This window comes from Leopardus geoffroyi, chromosome C1 (assembly GCF_018350155.1).
Source record: "Leopardus geoffroyi isolate Oge1 chromosome C1, O.geoffroyi_Oge1_pat1.0, whole genome shotgun sequence".
Classification (NCBI taxonomy): Eukaryota; Metazoa; Chordata; class Mammalia; order Carnivora; family Felidae; genus Leopardus; species Leopardus geoffroyi.
The window spans coordinates 7,015,761-7,032,562 of NC_059328.1; the positions used below are offsets into that span (position 1 = coordinate 7,015,761).

Genomic DNA, 16,802 nt, shown 5'->3' on the forward strand with positions numbered 1-16,802 from the left:
TCCCCATCTTCCTGCAACTCCAGTGGTCGGCCAGAGGAATGCCACGTGCCTGAAGAGGCCACCGGGCAGTGCCCACAGTGGGGACGGACGGGGGGGGGGGGGGGTGACACACCCTCTTCCTTAGTCAGGAAGCTGAACGCACGCTCAGCGATGGCACTCACATGGGTCTGAGACCACTGCCTCCCCGAGCTGACCTTGGCAGTTTCCCTTCCACCTTTTGCTCCGACCTTTGTAAATAAGATTGTAGGGGCGCCTGGGGGGGCTCAGTCGATTAAGCGTCCAACTTGGGCTCAGGTCATGATCTCACGATGTGTGAGTTCAAGCCTCACATCGGGCTCTCTGCGGTCGGTGCAGAGCCTGCTTTGGATCCTCTGTCCCCTCTCTCTGCCCCTCCCCTGCTCTCTCTCTCTCTCTCAAAATAAATAAATAAACTAAAAAAAAAAAAAAAAAAAAAAAAGATTGGATCATTCAGGGGCTTGGAACTACCACTTTACCGACTTAAAATCCCCCAGTCACCTTGGTAGTATTCACATCTTCATGGCTATAAATCAGCCTTCTTCCACTCCCCATCCCTACCCCCACCTGAGAAACAAAATTACAAAGCGAAAATCATTCAAATGTTTTCTACCTGAAGAAAAGAGAAGAAACCTAGAAGGTCCAAAACATGTTTCAGTTCGTATTCCCGCAGCAGAAGAACATTCTGTGAGGGATGATGGCGGGGAGGAGTCTGTGGGAAGCCGGGGCAGCCCGGGGCAGGGGGCCGTGGGGCCCTGGTCTCGGCAGGGGCTGGGGGTGGGGGGTGTCAGGGCTAACCCATGTCCTCGGAAATGGGGTCTCTGGTTTGCCTGATGATTTAGCAGGAAGAACCAGGGTGGGGCCCCCATCACGAAAGGTGTCTGAACCCACGGGGATCCTGATCCCCACAGGAAGCCCTGCCTGCAGAATCCAGGACTGCGGGATGACGAGGCGGTGACTTCATCTGTCTTGGAGCTGTTATTCAGCTCAGGGGCATGGACCACAGGGTTCCAGCAGCAGGAAACATGTGGGTGGGACACTCAGGAGATACTCAGGCCTGAAAAAACCTTAATTGGAGCTGGTCTCCAAAAGCCTCCCACCCAGCTCTCCACGTGGGAGGGGACATGGAAGTGGGTCACATTCCCCAGCTGAACCAGTGTCACTGTGGGCTCCAAGCACGCTTAAAGAGGTGGGGGGGGGGGGGGGAGGGGGGCGGGGGGTGGTTTGAGCGACCAGGCCTCCTCGCCGGCCATTTCCTCCTGATCCGACAGCAAGTGATTAGGAGCCCCGGACTGAACGGGCAGCTGATTAGCTCCAGGAAGGCAGGGACAGGTCGGGGTCTGGGTGAAAGTAACATCACCCGGGAGTATGCTGTCCTGGGTCTTCCTCCCACTCTGGATATGGGCAGATGCCTCTGTCAGCCCTTTGCCCTCTCCACCCCAGCCCTGCCGGAGGGACAGAGGAAGAACACTGTGTGCTTTCCCATGACCTGCGGGGCCTCCCTGACCTCGTTCTTTGAAGGGATCCTGAGGCCTGAAGCTGGCAAGACTTAGGGAAGAAATAAGCCTCCGGCCCCACTCTGCATATACTGACCCCACACAGGTGACGGCAGGTATCAGTTCCCTCAGGAGCCCTGCGGGCCTGCTGGAGAGCTCCAAACCCCTGGCCCCGTAGCCCACCGGCCATCAGAAGCCTGCTTTCCAAAGTTGGCAGAAGGACACCTACAGGCAGGGAGAGAATTCTGGAGAGACAAGGTCTGGTGGTCTTTCTTAAGAAACGCACCAGACTGGTGGCATAAATTCAAAACCTTTGGGAGGAACCTACGATCCTTCCTCCCTGACTTGAACTCAAGTAACAAAGGGTTATGGCTTTAAGTGGAAATGAGTTCATACTGCCACATCAAGTGCAGCTTTTGTGAAGTATGACACAGAAGGGCTCTATTCTATTAACTCTTTTTTTTTTTTTTTTTTCCTATTAATTCTTCTCCTGCTCTTTTGGGAAGACAAACACAGTCCTCTGTCTTAATGCCCACTAGGGCAGGTGCCTATGGGAGCTAACACGTACACCTGGAAATTATATCCCGACTCTTCCCCCGAGCGTTCAAAACACTCACCACACGTTCTTCTTCTTCTTCTTTTTAAGTGTTTATTTATATTTGAAAAAGAGAGAGACAGAGCATGAGCAGGGTAGGGGAAGAGAGAGGGAGACACAGAATCCGAAGCAGGCTCCAGGCTCTGAGCTGTCAGCACAGAGCCAGACGCGAGGCTCAAACCCATGAGCTGTGGGATCATGACCTGAGCTGAAGTCAGACGCTCAACCGACTGAGCCCCCCAGGCACCCCCAACACATTCCTTCTTGATTCACAGGACTCCAACTAGATAATAAGCCTCTTGGCCTTACACTATAAGCTTTGATGCGGAAGAACTATTTTTACCCTGCCCACCACAGTATTCCCAGTGCCTACCATGGGACCCAGATCATAATAAAAGCTCAATAAATATTTATTAATTGAATCAGTGAATCATCAGAAGGAAAGAGGGTAGGAAGGAAGGATGAATGGAAGACAGCCATCACTTCTTGGTATCTCTGTGTTCTTGGCTCATCTCATAAAGACATCATAGCCAGGATTAGAAACCAAGCCCTTTAACCCCCTTCTCTGCCTTGCCATCAGCAGCCCTCGATTGTGCCACGATGCACCATGTACAGACCTGCTTACAGAAGCTTATACGATACAACACAACCAGGAAAAATGTAGAAACATTCATGACCCTCAGTCCCTAAGAAACCAGGACTGATGCTTTGGTCCGGCCATGCCCACCATTGGAAGGACACCTCTCCCTCTGTGGACTGTTGTCTTCCCTTTTAACGAGGCTTCCTGGAGGATCAGGAACTAATAGGTCTTTAATAACCAAGTGTAACAGCAATTGGTGCTCGGTGCCCTTTCATAAAAGAAGTTCAAAAGCACTTTGGCTCAAACATCACAATGCCCCTGGGAGCTATGAAGGTATAAGTATCATTATCCCCATTTACAGTTGGGGAAAGTAAGGCAAAGGGAGGTTAATTAGCTTGCCCAAGGTCAGATGAGACAGGGAAAGGGTGTAGGATTCAAAATCTTTGCAGCAGCCAGTGAGCTAACTCTGGCCACCCTAACAGTCACCCACGCTGGGCTGAAGAGATTTTTTTTTTTTTCCTTCTCTGTTGTTTCTGCTGAGAAGCAGTATCTCACATGGGGCTCTGAGCTTGTGCTCAGAAGACACACTGCCTGGGTTTGAATCCCGACTCTGTTCCCGATTAGCTTGATCTCCAGCAAGTTACTTAACCCTTCCGGGCCTCAGCTCCTAAGTATGTCAAATGGTACCAAGCGCGTTATCTCAGAAAGTAGGCCGAGGGTTAAGTGAGACAGTGGACGTAGGACGGCACTTCCATCCATTTCCTAAATGAGCACGTGTCACTCTCGTTGAAAAAAAAAAAAAGTGACTTGGGAAAAGGGTTGTACCCACTCTGGGTTTAGTTTTTACAAGGCTACAGATGACGTATGACTAACAGGCATTTTGGATTCTGCCAATAAAATGTCCCAGGAGCCTGAAAGTGACTTGCAACACCAAGTTTGGATTCCCCCTACTAACTCGTGTTGACCTCTCAAGGTTAGCGGGGCAAGTGGCACTGTGAACACCACCTGACAAGGGGGGATGCCCGAGTGAGGGTCTGAAAAGCTGCCACAGCACCCAGGCTAAAGAGGCCAGCTACGGATTCCTGGCGAGCTGGACCCCTGGGTTTTAAATGCCATTTCTGAGTGCTCTGCTAAGCTTCCCAACTCCACTCAGCCCAGACCAAAGACGGCCAAGGCTTTCTAGGTACCACCGCGTTCCCGATCAAGTGATCAAACAGGAGGCGTCAGAGGTGACAGTGTGGCCTGACCCTCTACAGAGGGCCTGGTGATCCTCAGCGGGGACTGGAAGAGAAGGGTGGAGGGGTGGGGGGGCAGGGGAGGAAAGCTACCCGGTCAATCCCCGTATACCCCCAACAAAGACGCTGTGACACATATGTGTGTGGCAAAGCTCCAATGTTACTTTAGTGACACTACCAACATAAGAAGCTCTAACTCATGCAGACAGGAGCAGAGGACACAGGCCGTGCCGCTATATAGGGCAAGATGCTAAGGGCTGGCGATGCTCATTCATTCAATTCAAGAAACTGAGAACCCTCAATCTCAGGGGGAAAAGCAGGCTCACCGGAATGTACAGGACACAGAGACACACATCTGGGCTTTTGTTAATCTAGGCGATGGCTCCCACGTCCCCTGGGGACCTAGGCCAGAGACATGAGGAACCTGATGGGAATAAACTCGACACTACGAGCCTGCTGGCCTCCAAAAGCCTTCCCAGGACGAGGAGAGCCGATTCACTGGTCTCCTAGCATCCTGCTCTTTCTCCTCGCACGGATGGATTCCCACTGTGCAGAATCGAGGAGTAAAGTCCAAACTCCTCACTGTGGCCGCAGATCCGGCCCCTATCAACTCCTCACTCACCACATTCCAGTCCCACTGGGCTTGTGGCTCCTGCTGTCCTCTCTGCCCGTCATCTGGGTCCCCATTCAAAGTCACCTCCTGAGAGCTAGCTAGAGCCCCTGACCCTTATCCTGGTTATCTCCATCTTAGTGCCCTGTTTCATTCGCCCTGTATCTCTTTTCACCAGCCTGCGTTATCTGGTCCACCTCTGCCCGTCTCTCCCGCCAGAATACAAACTCCGTTGGACCATGCATCTTGGCCGTCTTGTTCTCGGCTGTATCCCCAGCACCCACAACAGTGCCTGGCACATAATAGCTGTTCGATAAGTCATTCAGTTTAACAAATGTTTACTGCGTGCCTACAAAGTTTAGGCACTGGACTACAACAGTAAACCAAAAAAAAAAAAAAAAAAAGGGCAAAATCTCTACCCGAAAAGAGCTTAAATTCTGGTGGCAGACAAGAAACAGACAAATAAATAACAGTGAACTAGTAACCACTACTTCAAGCACATACAAGTGTTCAGTGCTGTTCTAAGCATCTTACAGGTATTACACCCTGGGGCGTCTGGGTGGCTCAGTTGGTTAAGTGTCTGACTCTTGATTTCAGCTCAGGTCATAATCTCATGGTTCGTGGGTTCGAGTCCCACATCTGGCCCTGCACTAACGGTGTGGAGCCTGCTTGGGATCCTCTCTCTCTGCCTCTCCCCCACTCATGCTCTCTCTCTCTCAAAAAATAAATAAACTCTAAAAAAAACCCACAGCGTGGGGAGGGGGGGGCGGAGGGTCACTTGGGTGGCTCAGTCGGTTAAGCGTCTGACTTCAGCTCAGGTCATGATCTCACAGTTTGTGAGTTCAAACCCGACCTTGGGCCCTGCGCTGACAGCTCAGAGCGTGGAGCCTGCTTCAGATTCGGTGTCTCCCTCTCTCTCTGCCCCTCGCCGCTCTCACTCTGTCTCTCTCTCTCTAAAAAATAAACATTAAAAGAAAGTTTTTAATAAAATTAAATTAAAAATTAAAAAAAAAAAAAAAAACAAAACCCACGATAGGTATTACCTGATTTAATGCTCCCAACAACTCCCTGAAGTATTATTATTTTACAGATGGGGAAACTGAGGCACAGAGAGGTTACATTACTTGCTGAAGATCGCGCAGCTCATGATGAAAGAAACCAAGATCCAAACCCAGATAGTCTCGGTACAAAGTCCATGGTCTAATGAAGAGCTACACTTCATATTTGCTGGGTGGCAAATAACTACTCAGTCAGCACCCTCCACAGCTGTTCTCTGTAGGCAGGGCTGGAGACAGCGGATCCATCAGGGAAGGGCTGCCCTGTTCTGTGAGCTCAGTGACATGGACACTGCTGGCTAGACCCCTTTCCTGCACCCTGGATGAGGAGGGATCTGCAAGGAAGTGTGGTCTGATGTCAAGACAGGGACAGGGTTCCCGAGTCCCAGTTTTAGGTGCTGGGACACCCAGGCAAGTCAACCGATACTGCATGAGTTTACTTTTTGTACTGATCTTGACGTGGTGAGGGATGCAAAGATGAATCCCCCGGAGATCCTGGCCTCAGAAAGCTTAGAGTCACGCAGGTACCCTTGGAACCGAAACAGGTAGGAAGTGACGGGTACCATTAAAAAATGTACAAACTGCTATGGGATATAGCCTCTAGGGGCCATAGATACCCAACCAGGAAAGGCGGGGGTGGGGGGGTGGGGTGGGGGGGGGTGGGAAGGGGCGGGGGGGGTGGGTACTGGCCTACACAATTCCCAAGGTCCTCTAGCTCGGACATGTTCTGACAGCACAGATTTGGATGGGCAAAGAGATCTGGCTAACAGTTCAAGTGCATGGCCACTGAGTTGTTCTCGCAACTGAGACTGAGAACAGTCCCAGTCTCCCTGAGCAACATTTTACAGCACCAGCAAGGTAATAATAAAGCTCCCATTTAAATAGTGCAGCCCGAGACAGGAACGAAGCCCACTGGTAGAGCCCCCTCCACCTCTGCTGTTTTATTTTTTAATTAAAAAAATTTTTCTTTTCATGTTTATTTATTTTTGAGAGAGAGAGAGAGACAGAGTGTGAGCAGGGGAGGGGCAGAGAAAGAGGGAGACACAGAATCCAAAGCAGGCTCCAGGCTCTGAGCTGTCGGCACAGGGCCCGATGCGGGGCTCGAACTCACGGACCGCGAGATCATGACCTGAGCCGAAGTCGGACGCTCAACTGACTGAGCCCCCCAGGCGCCCCTCTAACTGGTTTTTAAACCCACAAACCCTCTTCTGTCAAGAAGGGGGTGATCCCTCTGTGAGCATGTCGCTGTAATGTGGAGAACACTCCCTCTCCACCCGGTTCACGTCTGTATCCCTGGAGTCTTAGCGCAGGACCTGGCTCACGACAGGTGCTGAGTAAGGTTTGCTGAGCCAGACCTGAGTATAATCCAAAACTTGTCTGCTAGGCATGGGAATCTGAATCGGCGTTCCCTGAAGTTTTGCTTTATAGCTCTCAGCTCTCCTGCGGGAGGGGGAGGGAGGAGACTGATTTCACCCCTTCACTTTGACTGCTACCATCCTGGTCCTCCAAGCCCCCATCATCTCTCGCCCGGAAGCTGCAGGAGTCTACCTCCTGACCAGTATCCCTGCTTCTGCCTTTGCACCTCACAATCCGATCTCTACACAGCAGCCAGAGCAATCTTGGAAAACTTAGATCTTATCAGCTCTCTGCTTAAAATCCTCTAATAGCTTCTAACTGCGCTTGGAATAAAATCCAAACTGGTTCTTCATAGCACTCAGCACCACTGAAATGATTTTGTCTGCTTATTTGTTTACTCCTCCCTCTTTAGAACGTCAGCTATGGGAGGGCGGGGGCTATGTCTACGTGCACCCCTGTAGCCCCACCGTTTGTCATGGTGCCTGTCACATAGGGAGCCCTCACTACTGAACAGACGAATCTCCATCCTACAGAGGCAACTTGTATTTACAAGGCCCACTAACTCCATCAGGAAACCATGAAACTCACACTGACATTCAACAGCTTGCACCTTTTTTTTTTTTTTTAATGATTCAAAGTGCTGCTTGAAGTCAGAGAAAACACTTTAATGGCCCCAAAGATGAGTATCACTCAGGGTCTAAAGTCAGGAACAAGAAAGGGCTCAGTACTTGTCCCAGGGAGCTAAGACGCAAGGCACTTGGGAACAAAACCTCAGGACAAACTCTGACTTGCCTCCAGGTCCCTTCCTGACACACCCTGTGCCTCAATTTACCCAGCAGTCGGCCAGGCACACTTCCCTGAGTTGCGTGAGTGACAGGAGACAAAATAATTAACAGCCAGAGCATGCTTAGATTCTCAGATAGGAGGTGCTGCAAGCCACAGATCTCATTATTCATAAAACTCTTGATTTGCTGCCAGCACAAGCCTCCTCGGCCTTCCCAGGGGCTAACTGCACAGCAGGTACCTGCTCAGACAAGGTCAGCACACAAGAGAGAGGGAGGCGTGTGGGGCCTCACCGAGGTTGGGTGTCCAGACCTATCTATGTGCCTTGGTTACCAGGTCCAAGAATAAGGAAGGTGGCTGGGTGGGGGTGATGAAAAGGAGGTGACAAGTGCAGTTTGGGGCTCCCAGTGGTTCATTTCGCAGGCTCACGTATGTATAGACACCCGCCAGACAGGTGAAACGTGTGCCTACACCGTGCACCGTCCAGGAACACTCCCCGGGAGAGGTGGAACGAGGAAACAGCCCAGTCACACGCGCGCGAGAGAGACAGAGACAGAGAGAGGAAGGGCGGTCCAGGGGCCAGACCTCAGCAGCATTTAGTTTGGGGAAATATGGAGGGGCTTTATACAGGGGGTCGGGATGCTGAGCGTCGGGAGCAGGTGAGGGGAGGGTCAGGAGGGCGCGGGACCCGAGTGCTGACAGCCGGTGACAACCACGCCGACGCGGTGGGGTGAACAACAGAGTGGGTGGCTCGGACACCTGTGGAGGCGACCCCTGGGCGGAGGTGAGGACGGCTGGAGGGTGGTCTGCGGCGGGGTCGCGGGCGGCGAGCGGCGGGGAGGCAGCGGCGACCCGGCGGGGCGAGGAGGCCCGGCCCAGACCAGGGCGCCGCGCCGGGGGCCAGCCGGGGGGTCCGAGAGGGGTCGGGGGCGCCCTCCGCGGCCCCTCCCCGGGAGACAAAGGGCCGGAGGCTCCCCCGAGCCCCGGCGCGGCGCGGGCCCGAGCGCTGCGGGCGCGGGCCGGCCTCGGCGCTTACCTGGGCCGCCCGACCCGGCCGGGCCGGCGGGGGCTGCGGGTCCGTGCACGGCGCGCGGCGGCCTGTTCCGGGGCGCGCTCAGCCGGAGCAGCCGCGGCGGCAGCAGCAGCAGCAGCGGCAGCGGCAGCGGCAGCGGCAGCAGCAGCAGCGGGAGCGGCCGCCAGAGCCTCCGCCTCCCGCTCCGTGAGTCACCGCGGCGGGGAGGGAGGGAGGCGCCAGGCCGCCGGGGGAGGGACTGGCGGAGGGGGCGGCATCTGGCTCCTCACGGGCGGCGGAGGCGCGGCCACCGCAAGGCCTCGGGGGTGGGGGGGAGGGGAGGAGGGCCGGCGCCGGGGGCGGGGCCTGGAGGCGGGGCGGGGCCCCGGCGTGTGCGGGCACGCTCAGTGGTTAAACCGGCCCGTGGGGCGGGACCTCCCGCGTACGGGGATGGTGCTGGGGCGCGCGCGGGGACGCTCATTGGGCTGCTCGGGAGGAGGGTGGGGCCAGGGATTCTGGGGCGGGGCCACGAAATGGGCGGGTGGAACTGGGTCGTGAGTGGTGGCCCAGCCCCGCTGAGAGCAAAGGGGTGGAGCGGAGCGGGGGCGGGGAGGGTGGGCAAGGATAGGGGGGCGGGGGCTCCGAGGAGGAGGTGGTCTGAGGGCGGAGCCCGGGTTAAGGATGGAGCTGGCTCTGCGGTAAAGCCACAGTGTCTGTCCCTGGCTGCTCCGGGAGCATAGTGATCCCGTAAAAATAATGGCCTCTCCCACACACGAGTCTGTGTTTAAAAATGGGAGCGGTCGGACGGGGCGGAATCCTCGGGGAGGCTGGTTTCCCCAGGACCCCTGAAAAATCTGAAACGGACGAGGTTGCAAAACATTCAGAGGCGTGGTCTTCCGGCGCGGTGGAACTGGGAACGTTGCTACCTTTGAAGAAACTAGGCCCACTCTCGAATTGGAGGCCTGTCTAACCTGGGATCCACGGAGCCTAGAAGGCCCAGGAATGGACCTCCGTGGGTCCGTTAAACTTAAAATATCATGTGTCTTGGTAGGGAGTACATTTTTCTGGGGAGAAAGGGTCCATGATTAAAATGTTTCTGTTAGAAAGTCTGACTCTAGCTGCTAGATGGCTCTGTCTGGAGAAGAGTACAGGGAAAAACAGCCCATTTTAGGCAAAAGGCAAAGCGCTTTGAACACCCACTTTCCTTTTAAAGGGACGTGTGTCTTTAAGAGTGTTCTAATTTTCAACAGTTTCAATTTTTTTTATGGTTTACTTTATTTTCGGAGGGGGCAGAGAGAGGAGGACACAGAATCGGAAGCAGGCTCCTGGCTCTGAGCTGTGACGTCAGCACAGAGCCCGAGGCAGGGCTCCAACTCACAAACCCTGAGATTAATTCCTGAGCCCAAGTCAGGTGCTTAACCAACTGAGCCACCGAGGCGCCCCTCATTTTCAACATTTTAACGGTTACATAGTGTGGCACTAACTGCACTTGAGAAGCCCTCTTGCCTTGCTTTCCCTGCCTTTCCTTTAGCCTGTTAGAAAACAGAATCCCATCTTCTTCCACACCCCATACATTTCTTTCCCCTCCCTGTGCAAGAGGGATATAAGATGATATTTTGTTTACTTTGTTGTGTTCATATTCTGTAATGTCCATATTACTCTTTTGATTTAATAACTATTTTAGTTACAGTTGAGGAATATTTTAATTTTATCAAAAGTCATGAGATTATGAACTCAAAGGCCAGAAATAGGTCTTAGTCATGTCTGTATCCTCATTAGTGTCCCAGCTACCATGCTGTTGCAAGGGCTCAACCAATATTTGCCAATACGATGTACTAGCTGATCCTTCGTTTCCCAGAGCACACCAATGCAGAAAAATGTGCACATTCAAATTATTTTTATTGTAAATATTGATGTTTCAACAAATGAATTAAAACTGAACAAATTGCTTGGTATTCAAGACACAATGTACAAACGTTACATTTTTTAAGAGACATGCTTAAGGGGGCACCTGGGTGGCTCAGTTGGTTAAGCATCTGACTCCTGATTTTGGGTCAGGTCGTGATCTCACAACTCATGAGTTCGAGCCCCGCATCAGGCTTCAAGCTGACAGAGCAGAGCCTGCTTGGGATTCTCTCTCCTCTCTCTGCCCCTCCCTCTCTCTCTCAAGATAAATTAAAAAACTTAAAAAAAAAAAAAGAAAAGAAAGACATGCTTAAGGATGAAGGTGGAAAGGAATGCATAAAACGAAAATGTATCCCTGTGAAATAATGGACGCTTTTTCCCTTTTTTTAAATTTTTCATAAATCTATTGTGTTTTTTGAGTTTTGTTTGTTTATTTGTTTTTAAGTAGGCTTCCTGCCCAGTGCCGAGCTCACTGCAGGGCTTGAACTCACGACTCTATGATCAAGACCTGAGCTGAGATCGAGAGCCAGACTCCTAACCGACTGAGCTGCCTAGGCACGCCAAACCTATTGTTTTTATAGTTCAAAATTACCATAAGTTCATCAGCACAGTCCCTCAACTACTCTATCAGCGGAGAGTTAGAAAATCCTGCCTTTCTAGATAAGAGTATTACTTCAGGATTAACTCAGGCAGGCTTCACCCATCTGTAGTGTCTTAGAATGAAACATTGGAAGTTTAGCATGTAGGGGAACATCTATTGGTTCTGACAGCCCGGGACTATCTCTTCCCCTTGGGGAACTGCTCTTCCCTACCCTGTACCCCCTTGAGGTGCTGATGAGGCTATCAATTACAGTATTCTACCCTCTCCTCTCCACAAAAACCAAAAACAAACAAAACAAAACAGGGGAATCCAAGCTGGAACAGTCAAGTGCTACATTCTCTTGACTACTGGCTAAGAAGCGGGATGTGTCCCAAGCTGAGCCAATTGGGAGTCCTTCCCCGAAACTTTCTGAATTGGTAATGAAGGGAAGCTCTTTCCTCTTGGATCAAGAGCTGTAAGGATATGGCCTCAACAATGTTAGTAGCATCTTTCACACACCACATGGAACATTCTGAAAGAATGAGGCAATGTTACAAGAGAGAAAGGGACCAATATTTGGAAGGAAGGAAGGGGAACGGAGAAGAGAAGAAGGGAGATCTCTAACACAGTGTTCCACGATTTCAGTGGGCCTTGCACGAGCTCTGCACTCAGCATCTCACACTCAGTCGGTCCCCAAATTGGCCTCTCTTCCAGTGCCCCCCCACCTTGAGTAATGGCCACTAATTGGCCATTTCACCCAGTGGCTTGCGTCAGAAGGTCCAAAGTATCCTTGCCACCCCTCTCCTTTGTCCCTCAGATCCAGTCCGTGTTGTTCACACCCCCAAACCATATCTTGAATCTCCCCACTTGCCAGCGTCTCTACTCCCTTGGCCCAGGTTCACCCACCATCAGCTCTCAACCTGACTCCATCAATAGCTTCCAAGTGCTCTCACATCCAGGCTTTCCCTACCAACCCCAATCCGCTGTCCTTCTTAAAATGTACCCTTCTTGTCAGTCAGTTCTCTGCCATTCAAGGACTTCCCTTCATCTTCATGACGAAATTCAGAATCTTTCGCGTGGCTACAAGGCCCTGCATGATCTGGCTCCAGCCTGATCTTGAACCGCTTTTGCGGAAGGGGCTCCCGTCACCCACAGGCCTCCTCCCTGTTCCTTGATCATAGGGTGCTCCTTCGTGCTTCAGGACTTCTAAATGTGCAGTTCTTTTTGACTCAGTGGCTCTTTCTTCGCTTCTCCCTCCTTCACCTGACTGAACATTTGGTCTTCCTTAAAGAGACTTTGCTTAACCTACGCCAGCCCCAGTTATGGGGCCATAATTTATGGCATGGCCGTAAATTCCAAGAGGGTAAGAAGTCTCGGCAAACCACCCCCCCTGCCCCCAGCACAGTACCTGGCTCATGCAGATATTAGCACATGAACACGTAACTAAAACGTGTGTAGATACCCCACCCAGAACTGTCCTTTTTGTTCGGCCCTCCTTGCCCATCTCCACCCCTGACTTCCAATGCCGTCAACCCCCACCTCACTGGTCACTCCTTACGTTTACGATTCTATATTTTATCCTTTCGGCTTTGGGGAGGGCCCCTCTGTGCTCCCAGACACGTGTGTCTCTTGAAATACTTGTTTCTGGAGAAAAAAAAATCCCTATCCTCTCTATCCCAAAGGGATAACTGTGACAGTAAAAATCGTAGGCCAAGGATGAAACAACAGGGGAACCCCAGCAGGCTGCAGGGGAAGAGAGCTTTTGCGAAGTAGTTATGACAAGAGTGGTCCTCAAGTTTTGTTTTTTTTTTTTTAATGGTTATTCATTTTTTGAGAGAGGAAGAGTGAGACAGTGCAAGCAGGGGAGGGGCAGAAAGAGAGGGGGACAGAAGATCTGAGGCAAGCTCCATGCTCTCAGCAGAGAGCCCGATGTGGGGCTCGAACTCATGAACCATGAGATCATGACCTGAACCAAAGTTGGATAATTAACTGACTGAGCCACCCAGGCGCCCCAGGTAGTCCTCAAGTTTTAACCCCTAAGAGGGCCTTCCTGCCTACGAGGTTAGCAGGTACAGAATGACAATGCGAGAGAAAGAAGGAGACCTTGAGCTAAGTAAAGATGAGGTTTGGTAGTAAAGAAAAATGAGAACCAATTCTTTTTGTGTTTTGAGAACCAAAATTTAAATATACCTTTAAATTTTATTAAGTTTATTTATTTTGAGAGAGAGAGTGTGAGCAGAGAAGGGGCAGAGAGAGAGAGGGAGGGAGGGAGAGAGAGAGAGAGAGAGAGAGAGAGAGAGAGAGAATCGCAAGCAGGTTCCACACTATCAGCACAGAGCCCGATGCAGGGCTCAAACTCACAGACCCTGAGATCTTGACCTGAGCCGAAACTAAGAGTCAGACGCTTAACTGACTGAGCCATGCAGATGCCCCTCCCCCCAAATTTAAATATTAATTAATAATTTCCAATAAGATAGAAGGTAAAATAATTTGTCTTAAAAAATTTTTTTTAATGTTTATTTATTTTTGAGTGAGAGGGAGACAGAGACAGAGTGTGAGCTGAGAAGGGACAGAGAGAAGGGGAGACACAGAATCTGAAAGCAGGCTCCAGGCTCTGAGCTGTCAGCCCGGAGCCCGACGCGGGGCTTGAACCCACGAACCACGAGATCATGACCTGAGCCGAAGTCCGGTGCTTAACCGACTGAGCCACCCAGGCACCCCAAAATAATTTGTCTTTTGCTTTGGTCCCAGCATTTGTCATCCCGTTTACATTTGGTACAGCTCAGACTTTTCTGAGCACAGCAAGTGGTAAGGGTGCTAAGTGCACAGCAGACAAAGAGGGCCACAGTCACGCACCGTTCCTCCTGTGTCTCACCTTGGCAAATAACTTGTCATCTGATTTTACTTTAGAGATAATAAGGAATTATTAAACACAATGATGAAAGCGTTTTGTAGATCAGTGAATATACATATTTTGTGTCGCGAGTGGGCTATGTGCAGCTGTGAACATCTGGCTGTCTGCCAGCCTGTCCCCAGAGTGTTGCTTTCTGCACGGGTAGACCCTCCAATCACAGAACCCCATTTGTATTGCACTTGGGAACAACAGAAAGAAATCATTACTCATCTCTTTGGCTGAGGGTTTCGGTAGACCAACGTGTCTTGTAAGTGTACTTTGTCGGCGCAGAAACATTCTGATCACCTAGGAGAGACAAAACAACGTGAAACTTCAGTTTGGATCCAAATACTCAGCTTATTAGCCTCTAAGCATATGTCTGTTTATCACCTTTTTTCCTGCTGGTTATCATCCAGTTATGTCTAAAAAAAATTACCATTCCGAAAAGCAAATAACTTCTACCGTCTGGGAATGAACAATAAAACAGCACGTCCCCCCCACCCCCTCACCCCCACCCCGGGCACGTACCAACACGTTCCCTGTCTGTAGATGATGCAATGTTACCAGTGTGTCAGGGGGAGAATGGAGACCATTCCTGACAGGCACTTCCTTCCTCGCCCTCCTGAGGTCTAGACTGCCCAGGAGTTTTGCTTATGTCAACAAGTAGACGGGCCTGTCACTGTGAAATATCTGTGGCTTTGCCCCTGCCCTTCGCGGTTGGTTTGAAGAGTGGACGATTTCAAACCCATCCGAGCCTAGAAACCCTCCTGCTTTCCAGCTCAGGGGTCTCCTTAAACCCTTGGCTATTTGTGACACGGAAGTCTGGCTGTGCGGTAACGTGACCGACACTTAGCCGGTACATTTCGCTCTGGCAGAGATTTGCTGAATCTAAATGAACTTTGTGGTTTACGTTTTCTCCACACACCCCCGCCCCCCACTCCTCTTCATTACTGTTCTTCCGGGAAGTTACTTCCCATCCGCAGTGTTTGCCCCCAGCTGGTGAATCAGATGGGGCTCTTTTTTATAGTTAATAAACACCGAAGGCCGAGGGCGGCAAATGTACCCCCTGGTGCCGGCTAATGAAGAGCCTCAGATGAAAGCTTCTGCAGAGGGGACAGGCATGATGCAAATGTCCTGGGATCCAAGATGACTCGCTCTTCTCCCACATGCTGCATAACGGTTAGTAATGATTATTAATTATTTAAGCAAAGAACATGAGAGCCAACACAAGTAGAAAAAAAAAAAAAGAAAGAAAGAAAACAAAAAGGAAGCTGCACTCTAGGATCCTCTGTTGAGACCACTTTAATTAGCACGAGTTATAGAGCCAAGGGAAATTGACCGAGAGACTTAATATAGCTGAAGAATTTTTGAAAATTCTTTACCACTTGTTTCCCTTAAGAGAAAAAAAGACAAGACAGCTTATATTTGTGTGTATTTGCGGATAAACCGGAACTGAAAGTGCAATGGCTTCCAGAGGCTTCCCCCAGCGATGGCACGGGGGAGGGGGTTGGCACGGGGCTGACGAGAAGCTCAGTGGGGTCCTTGCAGGCTCTACTGAATCCCAAGGCTGTGAGTCCCAAGGCTCCCCCAGAGACGTGGCTTTCGTGTTCAGTCGTGGTAAGGACATTGGGACTCGAAAGCTGAAGCTCCATCCGCCCTGATTTTCTCTCCTTTGTACGCTGGACTGAAGCCTTCATGAGATTTTCCTGTCAAATTTCAAAGCTTGTGTCATTCCTGGTACGTTCTACTGTTTCTCTGTCTATATCACGATACCTAGAACAGTGTCTCTCTATTAGATAAGCTGTGACACTATTTCTAAAGCCAAGAACCCAAAAGGGCATAGGTGTGATTTTATTTTCAAATTCTTGGACAATCCTCACTTGTTCGAAACTCAACAGTAATTGTACTACTGTCCAACCTTCCCACATTGTCAATCCCTCTGCTAATGACGTCTCCTCTAATAATCAGAGTTTTCTTTCTTCTTTCTTTTTCTTTCTTTCTTTCTTTCTTTCTTTCTTTCTTTCTTTCTTTCTTTCTTTCTTTTAGAGAGAGGGAGAGAGAGAGAGAGAGAGAGAGAGAGAGAGAGAGAACGTGCAAGTCAGGGAGAGGGGCTGAGGGGAGGAAAGAGAGAATCCAAAGCAGGTTCCATGCTCAGCACAGAGCCCGATGCGGGGCTCGATCCCGTGACTCTGGGATCAGGACCTGAGCTGAAATTGAGGGTCAGATGCTCAACCGACTGATCCACCCAGGTACCCCCAGAGTTTTTATTTCTAATTCAGGCACATTTAGAAATCCAGCTTGGCTCTGTGACTAGCAAGAGACTGTTTTCTTTGAAGGAGTCTTTTTTTTTTTTTTTTTTACTTTGTTCCAATAGTCACACTCTCTTACACTAAGTTCTCAAAGGACTTTTCTTTCTTTTTATGTTTTTATTTTGGGAGAGAGAGCGTGCATGCACATGCATGCAAGTGGGGGAGAGGCATGCAAGGGAAGAGAGAGACAGAGACAGAGACAGAGACAGAGAGAGGCAGAGAAGGAGGGAATCTCAAGCAGGCTCAAGCGTGGAGCCCGATGCTGGGCTCAATTCCGGGACCCCGGGACCACGACCGGAGCCAAAATCAAGAGTCGGGTGTTCAAACGACTGAGCCACCCAGGCGTCCTGAAGTCCTTTCAGTTGAACTGATTCAGAT

General features: G+C 50.8%; 1 protein-coding gene across 2 annotated transcripts in view; it reads right to left on the reverse strand.

The window, feature by feature from the left end:
* CTNNBIP1 (catenin beta interacting protein 1) overlaps positions 1-9,008 on the reverse strand; it is a 52,453-nt gene extending 43,445 nt beyond the window's left edge. Inside the window, exon 1 of one of the 2 annotated variants that reach the window (XM_045482083.1) lies at positions 8,762-9,008. The gene's annotated coding sequence lies outside the window, so the exon portion shown is untranslated. The remainder of the gene's footprint in view (positions 1-8,761) is intronic. The other variant, XM_045482082.1, reaches the window with a different exon arrangement.
* Between the last annotated feature and the right edge of the window lie 7,794 nt (positions 9,009-16,802).